The sequence below is a fragment of the Pinus tabuliformis genome, chromosome 5_2 (assembly GCF_031772625.1).
Source record: "Pinus tabuliformis cultivar Carrire ecotype Pingquan chromosome 5_2, CPIR1, whole genome shotgun sequence".
NCBI lineage: Eukaryota > Viridiplantae > Streptophyta > Pinopsida > Pinales > Pinaceae > Pinus > Pinus tabuliformis.
The window spans coordinates 24401535-24424134 of NC_142306.1; the positions used below are offsets into that span (position 1 = coordinate 24401535).

General features: G+C 42.7%; 2 pseudogenes; both read left to right on the top strand.

The window, feature by feature from the left end:
- Window positions 1-168: 168 nt before the first annotated feature.
- On the top strand, window positions 169-2064 carry LOC149157446 (25S ribosomal RNA; annotated as a pseudogene).
- A 10506-nt stretch (window positions 2065-12570) lies between these two features.
- LOC149157447 (25S ribosomal RNA) lies at window positions 12571-14071 on the top strand (annotated as a pseudogene).
- Window positions 14072-22600: the final 8529 nt, after the last annotated feature.

A 22600-nucleotide genomic window follows, 5' to 3' on the forward strand; every position in this document is an offset into this window, starting at 1 on the left:
CTGAAATACCTCAAGCGATGTTTTGTGGAGTGTGTCGGTGAGTAGTGATCTTGTCCCCTTGGATGCGCAGTTAGCTTTTGATGATGTGGGCTTTGTGTGGCATCACTCGAACTTGCTTTTCTCTCTCTTATCCTCCCATTGGGTAGGGTAAATTTAGCTCCAACTTTGTGACCTCAGCTTAGGCAAGAACACCCACTGAGTTTAAGCATATATCTAAGCGAAGGAAAAAAAACTTATAAGGATTCCCCTAGTAGCAGCGAGTGAACCGAGAAGAGCCCAGCATGAAAATCGAGCGGCAGCATTGCCTGAATTGTAGTCTGTAGAAGTGTCCTCGGCAGTGGACCTGGGTCAAGTACCTTAGAAAGGGGCGCATGAGAGGTTGAAAGCCTCATCGGGCTGGGACCCTGCTGCATCACAAGGCATTGTTGGCGAGTTGGGTTGTTTAGGAATGCAGCCCTAGTTGGGTGGTAAATTCTGTCCAAGGCTAAATATGGGCGAGAGACTGATAGCGAACAAGTACCGCAAGGGAAAGATGAAAAGGACTTTGAAAACAAAGTTAAAGAGTTCTTGAAATTGTCGGGATGGAAGTGTATGGAAACTATCGATGCATCTCAATCGTATGTGGAATGGCTCAGGTTGGTCTGCCACTTGACTTGAGGTGCAAACCAACACGGGCTGCTGCATCATCACAAGCATGTGTGGATTACTGCCTATTAGTTTGCCATTGCGATGGTTGAGGAATGAAGCATACACCCTTGTGGCAGCCCGTGTGCACCTGCGTGCTTGTGGTGTTGGTTAGCAGGCTTTCCATTCGACCCATCTTGAAACATGGACCAAGGAGTCTAACATGTGTTCGAGTCGGCGGGCTTGAAAACCTGTGAGGCACAAGGAGGTTGATGGGCGAGATCCTCTCTCTGGGTGGTGCATCATTGACCGACCTTGAGCTTATGCCAAGGGTTTGAGTGCGTGCACACCTCTTGGGACCCAAAAGATGGTGAACTATACCTAAGCAGGGTGAAGCCAAAGGAAACTCTGGTGGAGGCTCATAGCAATACTGATGTGCAAATTGTTCATCTGACTTGGATATAGGGGAGAAAGACTAATCAAACCATCTAGTAGCTGGTTTACTCCAAAGTTTCCCTCAGGATAATTGGAGCTCACGCGCGATTTTTATCGGGTAAAGCAAATGATTAGAGGCATCGGGGGCGTAACGCCCTCTACTAATTCTCAAAATTCAAATAAGAGGGTGTGGCTACTCCATTAAGCTGCGGCATGGAATCGAGAGCTCCAAGTGGGCCATTTTTGATAAGTAGAATTGGCAATGTGGGATGAACCAAAAGTCGAGTTATGGTGCTGAATTGCATGCTAACCTAGATCCCACAAAGGGTGTTGGTTGATTAAGATAGAAGGACGGTGGTCATGGAAGTAGAAATATGCTAAGGAGTGTGTAACAACTCACCTACCAAATCAACTAGCCATGAAAATGGATGGCGCTGAAGTTCGCAACCTATACTCGACCATCAGAGAAATTGCCTAGCTTCGATGAGTAGGAGGACATGGGGGTCATTGAGAAACCTTGGGCGTGAGCTTGGGTGGATCAGCCCCCAGTGCAGATCTTTGTGGTAGTAGAAAATGTTCGAATGAGAACTTTGAAGACTGAAGTGGGGAAAGGTTCCATGTGAATAGCACTTGGACATGGGCTAGTCGATCCTAAGAGATGGGTAAGCCTTGTATCAAGGGTGCACTTTGCACGAACATTGAAAGGGAATTGGGTTAATATTCCTGAACTGGGACATGGCGACAGGCGGCAACGTTATGAAATCTGAAGATGTTTTCGGGGGCCCTGGGAAGAGTTATATTTTCCTTTTAATAGCTTTCCCACCATAGAATCAGTTCACCTAGAGATAGGGTCAAGCAGCTAAAAGAGCACCACACGTCTTGGAATCAAGAGCTCCAAGTGGGCCATTTTTGGTAAGCAGAACTGGCGATGCAGGATGAACCAAAAGTCAGTTATGGTGCTGAATTGCGTGCTAACATAGATCCCACAAAGGGTGTTGGTTGATTAAGATAGCAGGATGGTGGTCATGGAAGTAGAAATCTGCTAAGGAGTGTGTAACAACTCACCTACCGAATCAACTAGCCCCGAAAATGGATGGCGCTAAAGCGCGCAACCTATACTCGACCATTGGAGTAATTTCCTAGCTCCGATGAGTAGGAGTGTTATAGACATATTTGGGAACTGAAACCCCAATCACATATGTCCATAAACCAAGGGCTTCTAAGTCCCTAAAAGTGTTGTTTCATACCCTAAAGGAGCAAGGTCAGCTAATTACATCATCTCCCAGAAGTTCTCCATGAAAAACTTCTCAGAACTGGTCAAAGCATGACCATACAGACTGCCCAGTGCTAAAGGTGTGATGCATCTCACCTACCACATGCAAAAAGTGAGATGCATACTGGAAAGCCCTTTTATAGGGTGCGATGAGCGAGAACAGACAAATGGCACAAGCAGTTTGCTTGGTGGAAACCCAAAGAAGCTTCTAGAAACTGCTCATTTGACACTTTCCTCTCTGAGTTCACCCAGGGATGAGTAAGAGATCTAAAATCTCCATGTGGAACCAGGAACTATCAAAGAGATGACACTAATCAAAATCATATAAGCTGACTCACCCCACTGCAAATATCTATAAATGGATCCCTCATCCAAGAGATCCAGAGTTTGGAATTGGGTAATTTGCAAAGAGGTGCAGCTGGTTTCTCTTTGAAGACATTGTTGGGTGATCTTGCTTTGTGTGAGGTGAAGAGGGCTTTCAAGCTGGAGGATGGCACTAGGTCAGACCAAGTGGTTGTAATCCTCTCTTCTATGACTTTTACTAATAAAGCTATTTGAGTTTTCCTCCATATTCTTGTGTATCTCTGAATACTGTGTTTGTTATATGCATTTGTATGGTCAATATATATCTGATCCTATATTGTTTACAGTGAAAGATCTCTATTCTTTGATGGTATTGTGTTGTTGTGAATCTATAGGTGATCTTTGAAGCTAGACAAGTAAGGAAGCAATGGCAATATTCTGTCAAAGGGGAAAGGAAACAAGCAAGGAGCCAAGTAGAAGACTGAGGTTGGTACTCGTTGCTTCTTTCTCATCTCTCTCTCGTAAAGGAAAAACAAGTAACTTTAATTTGTTTGTTTCTAAGATAGCTACCTATCTTAGTGGGACTAGCAGCTCTAAATAGACACTATATTTCCCGATAACAAAATGGTGACTCCACTGGGGAGCAATTAGTTTGATTGCTTGTCTCTATTTGTTTGATTCATAAACCACAGACAGAGCCTGAAGTCAAGCCAGCTAGCCTTCGAACTGCATTTTCTATGCATGTGCAAAGTAGATCAAAACTGCTTCAGTCAATCTCCAGGTTTGTTTATGAACTGAACAATTGAATTGCAAACATCCTAAGTGCCCTAGAGGTAGCTTGAGTAACCTCATTAGATCAGCCCTATACTTTGTAGTTACTAACTATCATTGGCTCAGCCTAAATCCCTAAACTAAACTTCAAACTGTGACCAAAAACCAAGTTAAAGTCTTGTTCCTTGACCATCGCACCCTCTCCTTTTAGAAATCTAGATGCATCACACCTCCCATGTGTAGTAGGTGGGATGCATCCATGTTTCCCTGTGTTACAGGTGTGATGATCAGACAAGACTAGATATGCCTCCAGATTTTGGCTTTTTATTCACTGTCTTAAGTTTTATTGAGGAGTTTTTCTGTCAGTGATCAGTAGACCACTGTTGAAACCCCCTTCTTTGCATCATCCAACCTCTATTTTACAAATAATTGTGAATGTTTTTATGTATTGTGTGCCATTTAAAGTTCTCTTTTACAAAATAGTAGCTTAATCGAACTATCATCTTTTGATTTGAAAGTGTCGCAAGTGTCATTTTCAGTCAAGGAAAAGAATACTTCTCTTTTTGATAGTCGATTACACTATTACTCTTGTATTTGATATGAATTTATAAGTATTTCAAGTGTCTAAAGTAGTTTTCGATTCAAAATTGCGAAGTGTTGTCTTGCCTCCCTGTCATTTTTTGAAAAGAAAATTGTTAGTACTGTCACTTTGAAAGAAGAAATAATTCAGATTTGTATTTAGCATTCTTTTTTTCATTCACACATTAAGAAAGTGGAAAAAAAATACATGCACGTGCATTTTCATTTAGACTACTTGTTGATATTGATTTAGGACAATGCATCTAGTGTGTGCTCTTTTCTCTTTCTCGAAAGGATTTCATTTCTCTTTCCTTAGTAGCTAGGATTTTCATTGCAGAAAGAATATTAAATGACTGTTTATCATCTTAGATTGCATTTTAGGAATTGTATATCTGCATCACACGGTGAACCTTAAAGGAAAACTTCTTAAGAAAGATCAACTATAAAATAAATTCAATGAACATAAAAACACCTTGGAACCTAACGCACAACATCTAGAAGTCTAGGCTAGAGACGTATTCCAACATCGTAAACCTTGGTAACTGTCACTTTCATCGTAGGTTGGGTGATTCCTCCTCTTTGAGATGACAAGTGCCAGTACGGACTTGTGCTCCCATGTACCGCTGAGTATATATTAGGAGACCAAAATAGGCTATATCCTTTATCCTTAGGAAGCCATGTTTGTCGCCCTATCGATCAAAACGCACTGAACATAGCATTCGAGAAGATTGACTACCGTACCATAAAAATTATTCTGCAGTTTTGCGATTGGTTTGGTAATCCCTCTGTCTATATTTCTAGAGTAGTCTCTTTCGTTCCTTTTCAGACTCCTTAAAGGAAAAGGTCCATCTGATCACTTGTCACTTCAGTCTCATTAAAAATTGAAGGCGACTAGAGTCATATTTAGCTTTTTCTTGACTCTTAAAAATTGAAAAAGCAAGTTGTGTCGAAGCGTCTAAAATTCATTTAATTTGGAATAACATTTTCCCCTCTTATTTTGAGTTGATAAAATAATACAAAATCGTGGAAGATAGTCAATCAAAACCCCATCGTTCGTGGAGACTAACGAGTCAACCATCTTTGACCCTGGGAACAAAACCATTTCAGGCCAAGTGAACTCGTTTAACTGGGTCAAAGTCTCCTGGTGAAACTTGTGTTTCAACATCCTCTGAGGCTCTAGTTACTCCAACCATTTCTAGTATCCCTGCCTCTACAGAAGAAGTTCCTCAGTTACAAGAGGACATTAGAACTGATCGTAGTCTAACAGTAAACACTTCTAGTCTTGAGCCAGCTCCATCCAGGGTTGGTTCAGAAGGTGTTACCCCTCTAGCATCTATCGCTGCAGAATCTATACCTTCTTCGGCAACAGAAATATTTTACGGACCTGACGGTATGCCTCTTCCACCTGGATTGATTTCTATACAAGAGATTACGGAGGATATTCCATCTAATACTCCATCACATTTTGGAACTGGGATTCACCTATATCCTTCTACTTTAGAAGTTAATTCCCCTTCATCGCAAGTTCCTATAGAATCGCTAGGAAGTATTTTGGATAGACTCGATATGTCTGGATAACCATCGACATCTAGGATTGTGTCATTTGATACAGTGGTAGTAGAAACTCCTGCCACTACTTCGACGATAATCACTGGCATACCATCTGTCCCAACTAGTTCTCAACCACTAGAGGGATTCCACCCAGGGACTGTTTCGACAGTATGGTCTGTTCCCGTTTGTTCTTCCGAAATAATATTTGGAATTTCTTATGTTGAGTCTCAGCAGATTGATCCTTCACAATAGTATCAATTTGGGTAGTCCAATCTACAAAGGCCAGTCTTTCCCTTGAGCACTGGATTACTGCCGTATGGGGGGAAGTATGCCCTTTCATTGTTTCCTCCAGGAGAACAACCATATGAGAGTTCTCAGCTGAATTCAAGTCAAAATGGAATCACATCCAGTGGTTGGGTGCCAATACTGCCTCAAAAACCAAGAGTTGTATACTTAATGCAACCAAGTCTACCTGTGTTGAATATTCCCTCTACACCAGCTATTGTGACGGTGTCGCAAGTACAAGCATTGCCTATTGTATTCCAACCTCAACTTTCTCAGGTCTTAATACAATAGCCTCTTGTATCCACGATGCAACCACAATCACCGGTTGGTGGCTCGTTAGCTGGAGCAACTTAGGCTCAAACGGGTACTATTACCCCTCATCTTGGTCAAACATCTAGTATTGGGAAACAGAAAATGGTTTCACAACCATGGCTGGTGCAACATCAACAACTGCAATTCCAACAAGTGTACCAAGGACCTGAACAACAAAACTTTGCAAGTAATGGGTAGTCGTATATTCAAAACGGTTATCATCAATCATCCCAAATTGGTTATGCCCAGCAACCTTATCAAAGTTATCACCATCAAATGCATTATACTGGTATGCAAAGACCCACTGCTCAAGTAATCCCATCTTATCCTGGGTATGCTTCGCCGAACCTGAATCAATAGTTGCCCTTCGTGGTGACTTTAGAGTTACCAGATCTAAATCAGCTAACAAATGATCCAATTGCTTATGCCCCTTGGTGGCCAGCGATTCCTCATAAACTTACATCAGATATTCCTAAATTTAATCTAAATCAGGGTCAAGATCCGTCGAATCATGTGATGACCTTTCATCTATGGTGTTCCTCCAACACTCTAAATTATGATTCGATTAGGCTTCGCCTTTTTCAGTGAACGTTAACTAGTCCAACAACAAAATGGTACATTGAATTGCCTAGAGCTTCATTCGATAACTTCAGTGCCCATGCCACAACCTTTTTAACCCATTTTCAATTACCAATAAGGTATGAAATAGGACAGAGCTTCTTACCAATTTCAAGAAAACAACGGCCACTCACATATCCAATCATATTCATGAATGGCGACGTCATCGTAGAATGGTAAAAACATATGTCCCTAATTAGCTACTGGCTGAATGGTTTATTAAGTCTTTGTTAGCTTCTATAACAGAAGATGTTGCAAAGGGAGGGGTTGTCACTAAAGAGCAGGTCATTGCTCATGTGCAATATCTAGACTTGATCTATGCTTAGTCTAGCACGGTCTATGACAAAATCCCTGATGCTCCAAGACCATAATTTTCCGTTCCTCCTCCTCCTAAATCAAACAAAGACTCTCATGCTGGCGATGGCGTGATAGGTACAATGAGCACGAAAACCATAAATGCTACATCTAAGAAAGCCCGCATGGTTTCCGGTCAAAATGCAAATGAAAAGCTTCTTTCCTCGGAGGTTAATCCCATGTCGACCAACAAGGACAAAGAACTGAAGCAACCAGGGGGCAAGAAGAAAGGCAAAAGCAAAAAGAAGAAAAAGGATGATTCGTCTCCTGAAAAATCTTCTTGAAACCCTTCTGGGCAAAGGAAACCCCCTTCGGGGTGTTAGATATGTGATGAGGATCATTGGACAAGAGATTGTCCACATAAAGCTGAGATTAAGAAATTATTTAAGAATTCAAAAACCTCAGTGTGCTTATGTTGTCCATTTCAAAATAGCAAAATGATGCTTTGATATCGACAAGGAATAAAGATTACGGGAATCCACAGCTGTCGAACAACAAGGCTACTGATCAACCTAGTATTTCGACAACGACTTCGACCAAACTTGTGCCACCCATCATTCTTGAGCTAACGATAAAGCCGCCAAAGGGAGTAGTACACAAATCAACATTTAATCCTCGTGCCAGAGCGGCACGGAATTATAATATAGTAGAGGACCTAGCCCAATCACCATCCACTATGTTGACACTTGAAGTACTGCAAAATTGCCCCTCCCAAAAGCAAGCTCTATTATCAGCAATAGGTGGGATTGACCCAGCGGATTCCAATCTTGTGGCCTTTAATCATAAAGGATATGAACCTCAGTTACAACTCAACTCGCTTTCCTCATTCAAGTGAAAGCCGTCAACAAAACTGTTCATTGAACAATTTTTGATGAGGGGGCATCTACATTTATTATGTCAATGAGTTGTTGGAAAAATTTAGGCTCACCACCCTTTTCGCGATCGTCAAAGACGTTAAAAAAATTTGATGGACGAACATACACTCCATAAGGGATTTTAAGTAACTTGCAAGTCGAACTGGGGGGGAAATAGTAGAAATTGATGTTGAAGTTATCGATGGAAATCTCAATTATAACATCCTACTAGGAAGGCCTTGGATTTATGCTATGGATGTTGTTGTGTCGATGTACTTCAGAAAGATTGCATTTCCCTTCCAAGGAGGAATTACAATCATCGACCAACAGACATTTCTCCCCAACAGTTCACAAGTTACGGGAAGCATCCCAATGATCCATGGAAGCTCTCAATCGCTTCAAAATGTCAAAGTAGGCCTCCTAAAGGACACTGCCTTAATGGGTACTTTCGCTCTACTGCCTTCGAGTAATCTGGCAGAAGTGACCACGGTGGGAACCTGGAATATGATATCTTCTATATCTAAAAGATTCGGAAGATTCCTGAACATTTTATCAGCATGGATCATCGCAATTTTAGAAATATTGTAGCAATCAATTTACTTGGCCTCGGGGGCAAACCCAAATCAATGCTCATCGAGTGTTTGGATAGATAAGTCTAAGGAATATGGCACCTCTTCAAATCCTTGGTCACATGTACATTCTACAGACGAAGGAATTTTTTAGTCAATGATCATAGAGGGGGCACCATGGGAAGATTACCACCATTGTTCCCATCTTCTGGATTACCGTGAAGATTATTCCAGCAACCTTAATCATCCTTTAGTTTTTGATTTTCTATCAAATACTGTAAATACGATGGATTATGAGGATAGTTCTTTTACTGTGTCAACCTCGTTAAAAAATGAAACAACTCCCTTTCCAAATCAAGTCTTTGATTACGATATCATAAAATACATGTCGAGTCTTTCAAAGACTTTGAAGGTAAACCTTCATTCCAACCACTGCGATGAATGCAATGAAGCTTGGGGGGCGTGCACCTCGATTTGCGTCATTATGCTGGGGGCATGCGAACTTATAACAAGCATAGTTTCTCATTTCAAGCTTGTGTAAACATGAAACTAAATCTGAGCATATGTTGTCACATGGTTCAAGCTCATTAAAAAATTAACCAGGCCATGAGTAGTGTTACCATAGGGTTCAAGTTCGTTAAAAAGTAAACCTAGCAACGAGTAGTTTTACGCGAAGTTCAAGCTCGTTAAAAATTAAACCTAGCAATGAGCATATGTTACACCAGAGTTTAAGCTCATTAAAAAATGAACCCACCTCTGGTAAATAACCATTGTGAACACATTATCATCAGCCTTTGAGCCTTAGTTGTGTTCTTACTATTAGCCATCTTCTTAACACTAATGTGATTGGAAAGTTCCAACCCTTACCTGGAACCAGCTGCTACCTGAAAGTATCACTCGTTCCTCAAAAAACAAGTCTCCTTTAAGCTCTTTTCATCTGACTCGTAAAATATGAAAAGATTTCTGAGCAATTGGCCTCTCCAGCTCATTAAAGTGATTGGAAGTGCCATCCCTCCTCTAGATTTTAATCTTTTTGGACCTGAGGTATTATTACACAAAAAGATTGAGCGTTTGTCTTGTTCAACTCATTAAAACTATCGAAAAGTCATCCCTTTCGCATTGTTTTATAAATTTTTCGGACTTAAGGGATTATACTAAGAAAAAGGAATATTGGAGTTTCCTTTCCATCTCTTTTCAGACTCTCTAAAATTGAAAAGGACCGAGTTATCCTTGTCATTAAGCTCATTAAAACAATAGTGACAAACATGTCCATTCAGACAAGAGCGAGTTTCACTGTTGCTAGGCTCGTTAAAACATAGCGACGGGTTTGCCCGAAGGGAAAATTATAGAAGAAGCATATGTTATCCTCCTCAAGATTGAAAAAAGTAAAGAGGTACTGGTCAGAAATGACTGGGGAAAATTGGGAAGAAAACTTGAAGAAACTTTATTGGTAGCAGGTCGCTCTTGAACATGACACTTTCACTCCATCACCATGATTGAGTTGGGTTGGGTTATTCCGTTCACCGGTCATATCACCATTGGTCCACTGTACCATCCACTTTTGGGGTTAATGCTACCAATCCATTTCAATGTCACTGATATGTTCAAGAGAAGTCGCTCAGAGAATTCACCTACCCAGCTTGCGTCTCATCTGCTACAATAACTTCACGCTTCATTCATACATGACTGCCACCCTGAACCTTGTATCATCAAATCATTTTCACCTCTACAAAATCATTTGCTCCATCTCGGGTCGTAGATGTGGGATCCATTAATGCCCTCCTATGACGGGTCACTTCTTGTCGACATCAGCTTATTATCCAAGAATATGACCTAGGGACAACCCTTCCAGTACTTTGAAGCTTGCATGCCTCAATGGCAAGTTTCTCAGTTCCGGCGACAAGTTCACACTAATGGCCTTCGACTGAAAGATTTTGCGCGGTCTTCAACATCAACTCATGTATTCACACCACGTGAATTGTACTGCAGTACCTTGAGGGTCATCATCATCATCGGTGATTCCTCTCACGTCTATCAACAACTTACATCATTGGCTGGTAATCAGATGATGTCCTTCCATGTTCGACATCAAGGCATCATTTTCACATGGATCGAATTGTACTTTCAGGCGAAGATTGAATGCGTTTTGAAGACCCCAGATCTAGTTTCATCCATCTGGGTTGTGATGTAATCAAGAAAATAAAGACATCAAATGTACATCATTGTTGCACAGACAATCATCCAAACTAAGGGATGATGGCTCTACCAGAATCATCAGTCTGCACACAGACAGTTGTCTGTCCTATGTACATGAAAATTAATTTATCAAGCTAAGCATGGGAATGCCCGCCTCAGCTAGATAATGAAAATATTATGAAGATAATGTATTGTATTGTATCTTATTACAGGTCACCTTCCAGTGTGAAAAATCTCAGATCCTCATTATAAAGCATTTCACCCGACATCAAAAGATTTAAGACCTCATGCTTTATGGGGAAATTGTTATAGACATATTTGGAACTGCAACCCCAATCACATATGTCCATAAACCAAGGGCTTCTAAGTCCCTAAAAGTGTTGTTTCATACCCTAAAGGAGCAAGGTCAGCTGATTACATCATCTCCCAGAAGTTCTCCATGAAAAGCTACTCAAAACTAGTCAAAGCAGGACCATACAGACTACCCAGTGCTAAAGGTGTGATGCATCTCACCTGCCACATGCAAAAAGTGCAATGCATGCTAGAAATCCCTTATATAGGGTGCGATGAGCGAGAGTAGACAAATGGCACAAGTAGTTTTCTGGGTGGAAACCAAAGAATCTTCTAGAAACTGCTCATTTGACACTTGCCTCTCTGAGTTCGCCCAGGGATGAGTAAGAGATCTAAAATCTCCATGTGGAACCAGGAACTATCAGAGAGATGACACTAATCAAAATCCCAGAAGCTGACTCACCCCCCTACAAATATCTATAAATGGATCCCTCATCTAAGAGATCTAGAGGTTGGAATTGGGTAATTTGTAAAGAGGTGTTGCTCGTTTCTCTTTGAAGACATTGTTGGGTGATCTTGCTTTGTGTGAGGTGAAGAGGGCTTTCAAGCTGGGAGGACGGCGCTAGGTTAGACCAAGTGGTTGTAATCCTCTCTTTTATGAATTTTACTAATAAAGCTATTTGAGTTTTCCTCCATATTCTTGTGTATCTCTGAATACTGTGTTTGTTATATGCATTTGTATGGTCAATATATATCTGATCCTATATTGTTTACAGTGAAAGATCTCTATGCTTTGATGGTATTATGCTGCTGTGAATCTACAGGTTCTCTTCGAAGCTGGAAAAGTAAGGAATCAGTGGTGAGATTATGTCAAATGGGAAAGGAAACAAGAAAGGAGCCAAGCGGAAGACTGAGGTTGGTACTTGCTGCTTCTTTCTCATCTCTCTCTCGTAAAGGAAAAACAAGTGACTTTAATCTGTTTGTTTCTAAGATAGCTACCCTTCTTAGTGGGACTAGCAGCTTTGAATAGACACTATATTTCTTGATAACAAGCAGGACATGGGGGTCATTGAGAAACCTTGGGCATGAGCTTGGGTGGATCAACACCCAGTGCAGATCTTGGTGGTAGTAGCAAATATTCAAATGAGAACTTTGAAGACTGAAGTGGGAAAAGGTTCCATGTGAACAGCACTTGGACATGGGTTAGTTGATCCTAAGAGATGGGGAAGCCTTGTACCAAGGGTGCACTTTGCACGAACATTGAAAGGGAATCGGGTTAATATTCCCGAACTGGGACATGGCGGCGGGCGGCAACATTAGGAAATCTGAAGACGTCGTCGAGGACCTCGAGAAGAGTTATCTTTTGTTTTTAATAGCTTTTCCACCCTAGAATCAGTTCACCGGGAGATAAGGTCCAGTAGCTAAAAGAGCACCACACATCTTGCAGTGTCTAGTGTGCCCTCGGTGGCCCTTGAAAATCTAGACGACCGAGTACCGTTCATGCCCAGTCGTACTCATAACCACATCAGGTCTCCAAGGTGAACAACCTCTAGTCAATAGAATAATGTAGGTAAGGGAAGTCAGTAAAACGGATCCATAACTTTGGGAAAAGGATTGGCTCTAAGGGCTAGGCCTAGGGGTCTGTGCCCTCAACTCGTAGGTTGTTAGTAGTCTACCTGAGCTGCTCTTGTGGTGAGGGCGGGCAGTCGCGTGTCAATTTGGCTATGGGCACAGAGTTCCCCCTGATGGGGATTTTCCCTAGGCGTTGAATAGTCAACTTAGAACTATTACAAACAAGGGGAATCTGATTATTTAATTAAAAAAAAGCATTGTGATGGTCCCTGTAGATGGACGCAATGTGATTTCTTCCTAGTGATCTAAATGTCAAAGTGAACAAATTCAACCACGCATGGGTAAACGACGGGAGTAACTATGACTCTCTTAAGGTAGCCAAATTACCCATCATCTAATTAGTGACACGCATGAATGGATTAATGAGATTCGCACTAACCTTATCTTTTATCTAGTGAAACCACAGCCAAGGGAATGGGATTGGCAGAATTAGTAGGGAAAGAAGACCCCATTGAGCTTGACTCTAGTCCGACTTTGTGAAATGACTTAAGAGGTGAAGAATAAGTGGGAGCCGTTTTGAGCGCAAGTGAAATACCACTACTTTTAATGTTATTTTACTTATTCCATGGGGTGGAGATGGGGCACTGCCCTTGTTTTTGGCCTTAAGGCACATTTCGGCGGGTCGATTCGAGCAGAAGACATTGTCAAGTGGGGAGTTTGGCTGGGGTGGCACATCTATTAAAAGATAACATAGGTGTCCTAAGATGAGCTCATCGTGAACAAAAATCTCGTGTGGAACAAAAGGATAAAAGCTCATTTGATTTTGATTTTTAGTATGAATACAAACCATGAAAGCATGGCAATCCTTTAGATTTTTAGAATTTGAAGCTAGAGTTGTCTGAAAAGTTACCACACGGATAACTAGCTTGTGGTAGCCAAGCGTTCATAGGAACGTTTCTTTTTTATCCTTCGATGTCGCCTCTTCTTATCATTGTGACCAAGTGTTGGATTGTTCACCCACCAATAGGGAATGTGAGTTGGGTTTAGATCATCATGAAACAAGTTAGTTTTACCCTACTAATGAACTGCACCACAATAGTAATTCAACTTAGTACGAGAGGAACCATTGATTCACAAAATTGGTCATCGTGGTTGGTTAAAAAGCCAGTGGCATGAAGCTACTATGTGTCAGATTATGACTGAATGCCTCTAAGTCAGAATCCATGCTAGAAGTGGTGCATGTCACTCTTCGACTGTATCTCGACCAGCAGTAGGGGCGTCACTTTTTTGCTCCCAGGGGCCCATGTCATTTGCAAACTGCAACCATGAAGCACCTCAGTTGGGGCAGCTTTGAAGTTAAATTCCAAATAGTCGTTGAGAAGATTCCTTTGCAGACAACTTAAATACGCGACAGGGTATTGTAACTGGCATAGTGGCCTTGCTGCCACAATCCACTAAGATTTAGCCCTTTGTCACCTCGATTTAGATCTTCACTCTTGTCACAAACAAATTCGGGCAACGCTCCCGCTCTTACACCTTTGCCTCTTCCTCCAGATGAAAATTTTTTATTGCTTGGGGGCAGGAAATTTGGGGTTTCCAAGACACGACGGAAAAGGTATCGAAGCCTGGGAAAATTGGGGTTTCCATGTCGCGCTTTGGTGCCGAAAATTTTGGAGTTTCCATGTCACGCCCTAGTGCCCAAAGTTTTCGGTTTCCATGTTGCGACGAAAAAGGAACCCGAGAATGGGAAATATTGGGGTTTCCATGTCGCATCCCGGTGCCCAAGCATGGGAAAAATTGGGGTTTCCATGCCACGCCCCGGCGCCAAAAATTTGGGGTTTCAACCCAGCACCTAAAATTTGGGGATTCCGTCTGGCACAAAAAATTTTGGGTTTCCATGTTGTGCCCGAAATTTGGGGCTTCCACCTGGTGCCTAAAATTTGGGGCTTCTGGCTGGCACAAAAAAAATTGGGGTTTCCATGTCACGCCCAAAATTTGGGGTTTCCAAGTTGTGCCTCGATGCCCAAACCTGGGGAAGCTTGGTGTTTCCATGTCATGCCACGACCAAAACCGGTGGTGCCTAAGCCTACAGAAACTTGGGGTTTTCATGTCGCGCCCTGGCACCCAAGCCTGGGAAACTTGGGGTTTCCATGTCACACCTTAGTGCCCAAGCCTTGGAAACTTTGGGTTTCCATGTCACGCCACGACCAAAACTAGTGGCGCCCAAGCCTAGGGAAACTTGGAGTTTCCATGTCACGCCTTGGCTCCCGAACCTAGGAAGCCTAGGGTTTCCATGTCGCGCCATGGCCGAGACCGGCGATGCCCAAGTCTAGGAAAACTTGGGGTTTCCATGTCCTACCATTGATGGAACCGCGGGTTTCAAAATTTTACGGCATAATGGAAACGCGAGGTTTTCAACAATGCCCCAACGCGGGGAACTTGGGGTTTCCATGATGATGAAAACCAGATTGCAAGTCTGGGGAACTTGGGGTGTTTTGAAACAGCTACCCAAGTCTGGGGAACTCATGATTTCCTGTTGTAGTGTGCCTAGAACCACTGATGGAAACCACCCAAGTCTAGGAAACCTAGGCTTTCCATGTTGCGACACACCCTGAATTGCCTGAGAGTGTGTGGAACTTTAGATTTCCATGTTGTGGGGCGACGAAAAGCCACCAAAGTCCGGGGAGCTCGGGGTGTCCATTTCATGGCATGATGGAAACTGCCACCCAAGTCGGTGGACACATGGGGTTTCCATTTCGTGTCATGACAAAAATTGCTACCCAAGTTTGGGAAACGAGGGGTTCCAATGTCACTCGCACTGCGCTAAAACTGTCGCCCAAGCCTAGGGAGCTTTAGGTTTCCATGTCATCACGCGACAAGGAATGGTTGCCCAAGTTTGGGGAGCTTCAGGTTTCCATGTCATCGCACGACAGGGAACGACTGCCCAAGTCTACCAAACATGGGGCTTTCCATTCCGTGGCATGATAGAAACTGCCCAATTATGGAAAATTCAGGGTAGTCCATGTACCGCCATGATAGAAACCGCAACCTCGGTGCAAGGAACTCCAGTTTCCATGCCGCAGAACAATAGTGAACATCCCAAGCCTGTGGAAACCAGGGGCTTTTGTTTCGTGGCATGAGGGAAACCACATAATTCCAAGAACCTCTAGGGTCTCCATCTCCTGCCCAAGAAAAAACAACGGCCCCGCTGTGGGGAACTTGGGTTTCCATGTCGCAACACGATAGAAATCCCACCAAGTTTATGGAACTCATGGTTTCCATGTTGCGGAATGATGAAGAACCACCCAAGTCTTGCGAACTCGAGGTTTCCATTTCGCAGTGCGGTGGAAACAGCTTGCCTGGTTTATCTCTGGAACTTGGGGTTTATATGCCATGTTGCGGCGGGAGCCGTTTCAAGTGCGGGGAAAGCGGGGTTTCCCTGCCTCGCCATAACGACAACTACCGAAGTGCACAAAATCTAGGGTTTCCATGTCCCAACGCACCGGAAACCTATACCACGTATGGGAGGGGGGGAGGACTGGGGTGTTAGGTATTTGAGTCAGGATTGCTTGAGAGAGTCGAAAGACTGAACCTGTAGTACGGGTGCCCGCGTTCGGTTATATGTGACTTGGGTGAGTGTTCGGTTATACGCGAAGACTTGGCATGACATTTTCTTATGCGCAATGGTGATGGGCACACTCATAGCAGGTGTGTCGTGTTGGGCAGGGAGCACGCCTCTTGATATGTGCACGATGGGTGAGTCACCGACGAAAGGCACATGGGTGACCCTTGTTGGCTGCCCGGATGAAAGAGGTGACCATGTGTAGATGAGTTAGGACGTGGGTAGGTGTACGACGTGTGGCGACAGGTGTAATCGGCTAAGTGTTGCAGCCAACCCATGGGTGCAACGATGCACACGAAGGGATGCGGTGGTCCGTTGGAATGGGGTGTGTCGAGGTTATGTGGTAGGTCGGTCGGGCATGCATGTTGATGGAGCCGACCCTTGTTATCCCTAAGAGACATGGCTCTTGGGCAAAAGGATTATAAGTAGGGAGGATGGAATTTGACGAAGGGACATCGAATTCAGACTTCCATGTCGCAGAACAAGTGCAAAGGAACGAGTTGGTTGAAAAAAGAAGGAAGAGAAGGATGCAGGTAAGAGGGCTGCACTGGCAGTGGACGGGTCAGACTTGGTAGTGTAGACAGGCAGAGCGGGGCGGGTTACTGATGAGGCAGGCAGGCCACACTGCGTGCGGCCCAGGTGCCCTCACTATGGACTGCAATGATGGGTAGAGTTTGGGTGTTGTGGAATGGAAAGTCGGGCGAACATGTTCGCAGTTAAGGTGTGGAGTTGTGTCGTGCAAGCCGCGGCCAACGCAGCACCACCACACGACATGATGAGTTGAAATAATAGTTGAAGAAGATAAATTTATTGTAAGTTATTTTCGCTGCATTGTTAAGAACACTTATTGGAAAATTCACTGAGTGTTGAATTAGGCATGAACCGTGTACTCAAGTATTGGTAAAAGGAAAAAGTACAGCGGTGCCGAACCCTCTTATGTGTGGTTGAAATACTACCACTAGGATAGAAGCGTGACATGCAGTCTCCCAATCCCTCCTTGACAAAAGTCACCAAATTGCAAGGAACCCAAGGATTCCATGTCCTGCCTTGTTGAAAGCCTCCCAATTGCGGGAAATCTTTCCATGTCTCGTTGTGATGGAAATCACCCCAGGTGTAGTAAACTTGGTGTACATTGAGTTTGCAACCTCACATCAAGAAAAAGGCTTGATTGGTCAAGAGAATGAAGGTTTCTTCATTGGTAATGGATGTCACTAAGGATCAAAGGTTGGAGTCTCTTCTAGAGCTAGTCCACCAAGGACTATCAAAAGTTGAAAGAAGGACACAGTGCCAGGGAACAAAGTGCCGAAGAAACAAAGTGCAGAGAGGAGGAAGGACTTGACTTGTGCTTGGAGGATATTCTTGTCAAGGGTCTAGGGCTTCATAATGACCGATAAGAAGCTTTAATAAGAGAAATTTACAAAATGGTTTTCCTCTTTGAGAGAGAGAGGTTTTTCCCTGGTAGAGAGCCAACATCTTATGTTCTTGTTCTTATGTTTTTGGCACCAGTTTGATGAAGTAAACACACATGCATTAATAAGAAGAGAAGAAGATTAAGATAACAAGATAAATTGTACAAGAGCTTCACAAATTTTTATCAAGTCTAGAAGAATCCTGCTATACCCCATTGCCCAAATTCTTCAATGTGGTATCAGAGCTAAGCTGACATCAAGGAAAGGGAATCTCAAGAACATCCGCATGGTTGAAGCATCAAGCCAAGAAGTATCAATCACATCAAGGACAAGAAGGTATACCATCTAGCATTCATCATGGAAGACTACAAAGCAAGAAGAAACAGCTTGTATAAAGCCACCTACAAGAAGAAAAAATCAAAGAGGGACCTACATCAAGCTACACCATCTTGAAAAATGAAAGGCACTATGAGTCATGTCATCATGCAAGTCCATTTGAAGAAAGAAACTTGAAGAACATCAAGATATAAGGAAGGCAAGCCATTAAGTCTTCAATAAGAAAGCAATTTCACTACATCTCAAACTCTATCAAGTAAGTATTTGTCCCCTTCTGAGTATACCTCAATGTATTTTTGCAAGGAAAGTAACAAATTGGTTGGGACTACTACATGTCCAAAGTCCAATTATTTGGATGCCAAGAATATGGATGCTACAAAATGGATTGTCCTAAACTTAAGAAGGACAACAACAACAAGAGAAAAAGGGAAGAAGCTCATGTAACTCAAGAAGTGAAAGAAGACGACAAGAAGCAAAAGAAGGAACACCCTCCCATGACTAAGTCCACCTCTTTTCTTAAAGTCTTCTTTCAAAGTTTTGAGTAGTATAGGAGCATATAGAAATATAATAGATTCATGGTTAAATATATCTTCTAGAATATATGAGCATGTTCTAGATATAGCTCAAGATATTCACATAGAAGGAGCATACATATTATAGGGTCTCATCCACAATGAAAAAATGATTGATCATGATCAAAATTCTTAGAAGGCCTCAATCATCAAATTAAGAAACATTTGTAAGGTAAGGGTCTTCAAGATCCTTTGATAGAATCCTCAAATAAGGTTCATACATAAGGGGGTAGATGTCTCATTGGGGGTCCCATTTATGGGATTCAAGAAAGGATGATATATAGGCGAGAGCAGATGAAGCAAGAAAGGCTACACCAATCGAGGAAAACTATCAAATAAAGAATAAAAGGATCTATTTTTCCAACGATGTGCTTGTAGGCATGTACTACAATGGAGTAAATGTCAACATGAAGAAGTGCTCTCATAAGGAGTATAACATGGTTGACTAATCAATCCAAGAAGAAGAAAATGAAGAAAGAGATCAAGCATGTGAACAACATCATAGTCACAAAGAATAACTATTTGACAAGATTCCTCAACATCTCTAGAAAGAAGGCATGGAAACTCTGAAAAAGGAAGAAAAAGATCAAAGGACCCTTGATAGATACGAAGGCCTTAGAGATAGTAAGGTGCAGATAACCGATTCAACTATACAAATATGTCATGATGAAGAGGCCATCCAACAAATGCACCATTTGATGTTGAAGCAGTATCATGATGAAGTCATGAAGGGCCACTAAATCAAACTATGGGAAGAAGCAAGTATAGCTAAGGATCCATGTGATAAGTATTATGAAGGATAGACAAGATGACAAAGGAGTAGCTATATGAGAAAAAGGACTTGATATATATAAAGAAGGCCACTTTCCACGAAGGGAGTAATGAAATGAGAAACCAAGAGGGAAAGTGATCGATAGCCGGTACCCTGCCAAGAAGAAGTTCAAACAAAGACTTCATGACATCGAAGGAAAGAAGGAGATCAAGCATTTGAAGGACCCACAAAGAATACGTTGTTGATGAATGGACAATTCCCTAGCTAAGAGGGAGTTCTAACAAGTTCCCAACTACAAAGGAGCTTAGGCAAGTTCCTTGTCAGAGTAAACTTGGGCATGTATTCCTCAATCAAGGGGGGAGAGATAGACACAACATTCTCGTCTTCACTTAGAAAGAAAGAATGGGAGGATTGGGTAATCATCTAGCATTTGATGCTCTTTGAGGATGTGTAGGGCATCCAAGACAAGAGTAGGCAAGAAGAGTGATATTCTTTGAGCGCTGGGAACCCAAGACAAGAATTGTCGTAGAAGGTCATACTCAGGGAACACCTGGGTCGGTATGTACCTTGAGAGACAATGACTAAGGTTTTTATAAGCCATTGGCCTCGCCAACATTATGCTATGATCTTATGAGAGATAAAGTTGTTATTCAAGGCCTTGCTATGAACAATGTTGGCTAATATGATGCTATAACAGATGGGTTGCTAATCTAGTTTCTCTTATGTGAATAATTCAAGATTGAAAAATAGCCAAACACCTTGTAATGATTTATGAATACCTGCTTTGTTAAGAGGGGGTGTTGAAGAAAGTGTAACTAGGTTTGGTCTTCATAAATGTACTTTTGATATTTGTATTTATTCAAGAAAAGAAATATATATATATATATATATATATATATATATATATATATATATATATATATATATATATATATATATATATATATATTATATTTATCATTGATTTTCTTGCTCACTGAAATAGGCCTAGCACATGTTAAAGGGATATAGGTGAGTCGAAGAGTCAAAAGAAAATGTTGAAGAACTTAAGGGCATGTTACACTAGATATATTTAGGTATTAGAGCCAAAGATATTCCTACCCTCGTGCCTTCGTTCGAGTTGTGCACCCATTCAAACCCCAAATTTCATTCAGGCGGGTCGGGTCATGCAATGTCGTGCCATGTGTGGGTGCTCGGCCACACGTGGCTGTGGTTAAAATGCTAAGTTGTGACCACCCATGTGCCTTCTGCACGTTCATGCAGCCCATTTTCATGATGCTCCCTCATGCCTTTGTTCGGGTCGTGCACACATGGAAACCTCAAATTTCGTTCAGGCAGGTCGGGTTGGGTCGCCTAGGGTGGGTCGGGTAGTGCAGTGCCATGTGTGGGTGCTCAGGCACATGTGTACGTGCCAAAAATTCTAAGTTATCATAGCTCATGTGTTTTCTGCATGTTTGTGTGGCCCGTTTTCCTGACACCCCCTCGTGCCTTCGTTCGGGTCGTGCACCCATGGAAACCCCAAATTTCGTTCAGGCCGTGCACACATGAAACCCCAAATTTTGTTTGGGCGGGTCGGGTCATGTCGTGTGTGGGTGCTCGTGAAAATGTGTTCGAGCAAGTTAGGTTAGGTCATGTTGTGCCTTGTGTGGGTGCTCGGGAACATGTGGTCATGAAAAAAATGCTAATACATGACTGCCTATGTGCCTTCTACAAATTCGTGCGACCCGTTTTCTCGACGCTCCCTCGTGCCTTCGTTCGGGTCGTGCACCCATGGAAACCCCAAATTTCGTTCGGGCGGGTCAGGTCATGCTGTGTGTGGGTTCTTGGGCACACGTGGTAGTGACAAAAATTCTAATTCATGATCCCCTATGTGCCTTCTACACGTTCATGCGGCTCATTTGACCGATGCTCCCTTGTGCCTTCGTTTGGGTCGTGCACCCATGGAAACCCCAAATTTCATTCAGGTTGTGCACCCATGGAAACCCCAAATTTTGTTTGGGTCAGTTGATGTCGTGTTGTGTGTGGATGCCCATGTAAACGTGTTTGGGCGGGTCAGGTCGGCTCACCCAAGGCTGGTCGGGTCATGTCATGTCGTGTGTAGGTGCCCGGGCACATGCAGCCGTGTCAAAAATGCTAAGTTGTGACCACCCGTGTGTCTTCTGTACGTTCGTGCGGCCCGTTTTTCAGATGCTCCATCGTACCTTCATACAGGTCGTGCACCCACGGAAACCCCAAATTTCATTTGGGTCGTGCACCCAAGGAAACCCAAAATTTCATTCGGGTGGGTTGAGACGTGTCGTGTGTGGGTGGCTGTGCAAATGCGTTGGGGCGGTTGGGTCGGGTCCAGTCGTGCCGTATCATGTGAGGGCACCCAGGGCAGACATGGCCATATCAAAAATGCGAACTTGTGACTAGGGGTGGGCTTTGTGCATGTTCGTGCGGCCCATTTTCCCGACTCTCCATTGTGCCTTCATTTCAGTTGTGTGTTGGAGCCTGTTATCACTTAAGAATTCTAAGGCCAAAATTTCTCATAGTAGTTTGATGATAAAGGTCAGTGCTAGTCTAAGTTTGATTTTGTTTTTCCTTAGTGTCTGAGTCTTAGGGGGTCTTGAGTCAAATATGCATTCTCATTCATCACTAGACATTCTCGTTCATCACCGATCTCATAGCCATTTGTCAGTTTGGTTTAAAAATTACTATGTGCCACAAAGCCTTTTAGGTGATTTCGTAGCGCATGTAACCATTTTGAATTGTTTTCGCAGCGCATAAATCCTTTTAGCAGTTTCGCAGCGCAAAAGTTCTTTAGGTGATTTTGCAGCATGATGTGTTTTAGGTGATTTCGCAGTGCGACACGTCTTAGGTGATTTCATAGCGCACAATTCAAAATTTACACTGACCGCGCTGTCAAATCGGAGATTCGTGCATTCCGCAGCGAATCTTTCCCAACTATCAAATCTATTAAGTTAAGTTATATTTGCATCATTCATTGTCAATTTATGCACTCCACATATCATGTCCAACTGCTTATCTCCATTATTACAGTCACTAGGTACATTGGTACACACGGATTGCCAGTTCCAAGAAAAGCCAGGTATCCACAGTCTTAATGATGATTGTATTCGTTGCATGAAGAACAAGTCTGCAAGTTCTCAATTTGAATTCATTGTTATCAAGCGAGGTAGTTATCAAGCGACGCAGCCATTCAAGCAAGGCAAAGATTAAAATCTGAGCACCGACAGTGTTTCAAACCTTCACGGAGGGATCGATAGAAAGGAAAGACCACAGATCAGGAAAATGTTTGA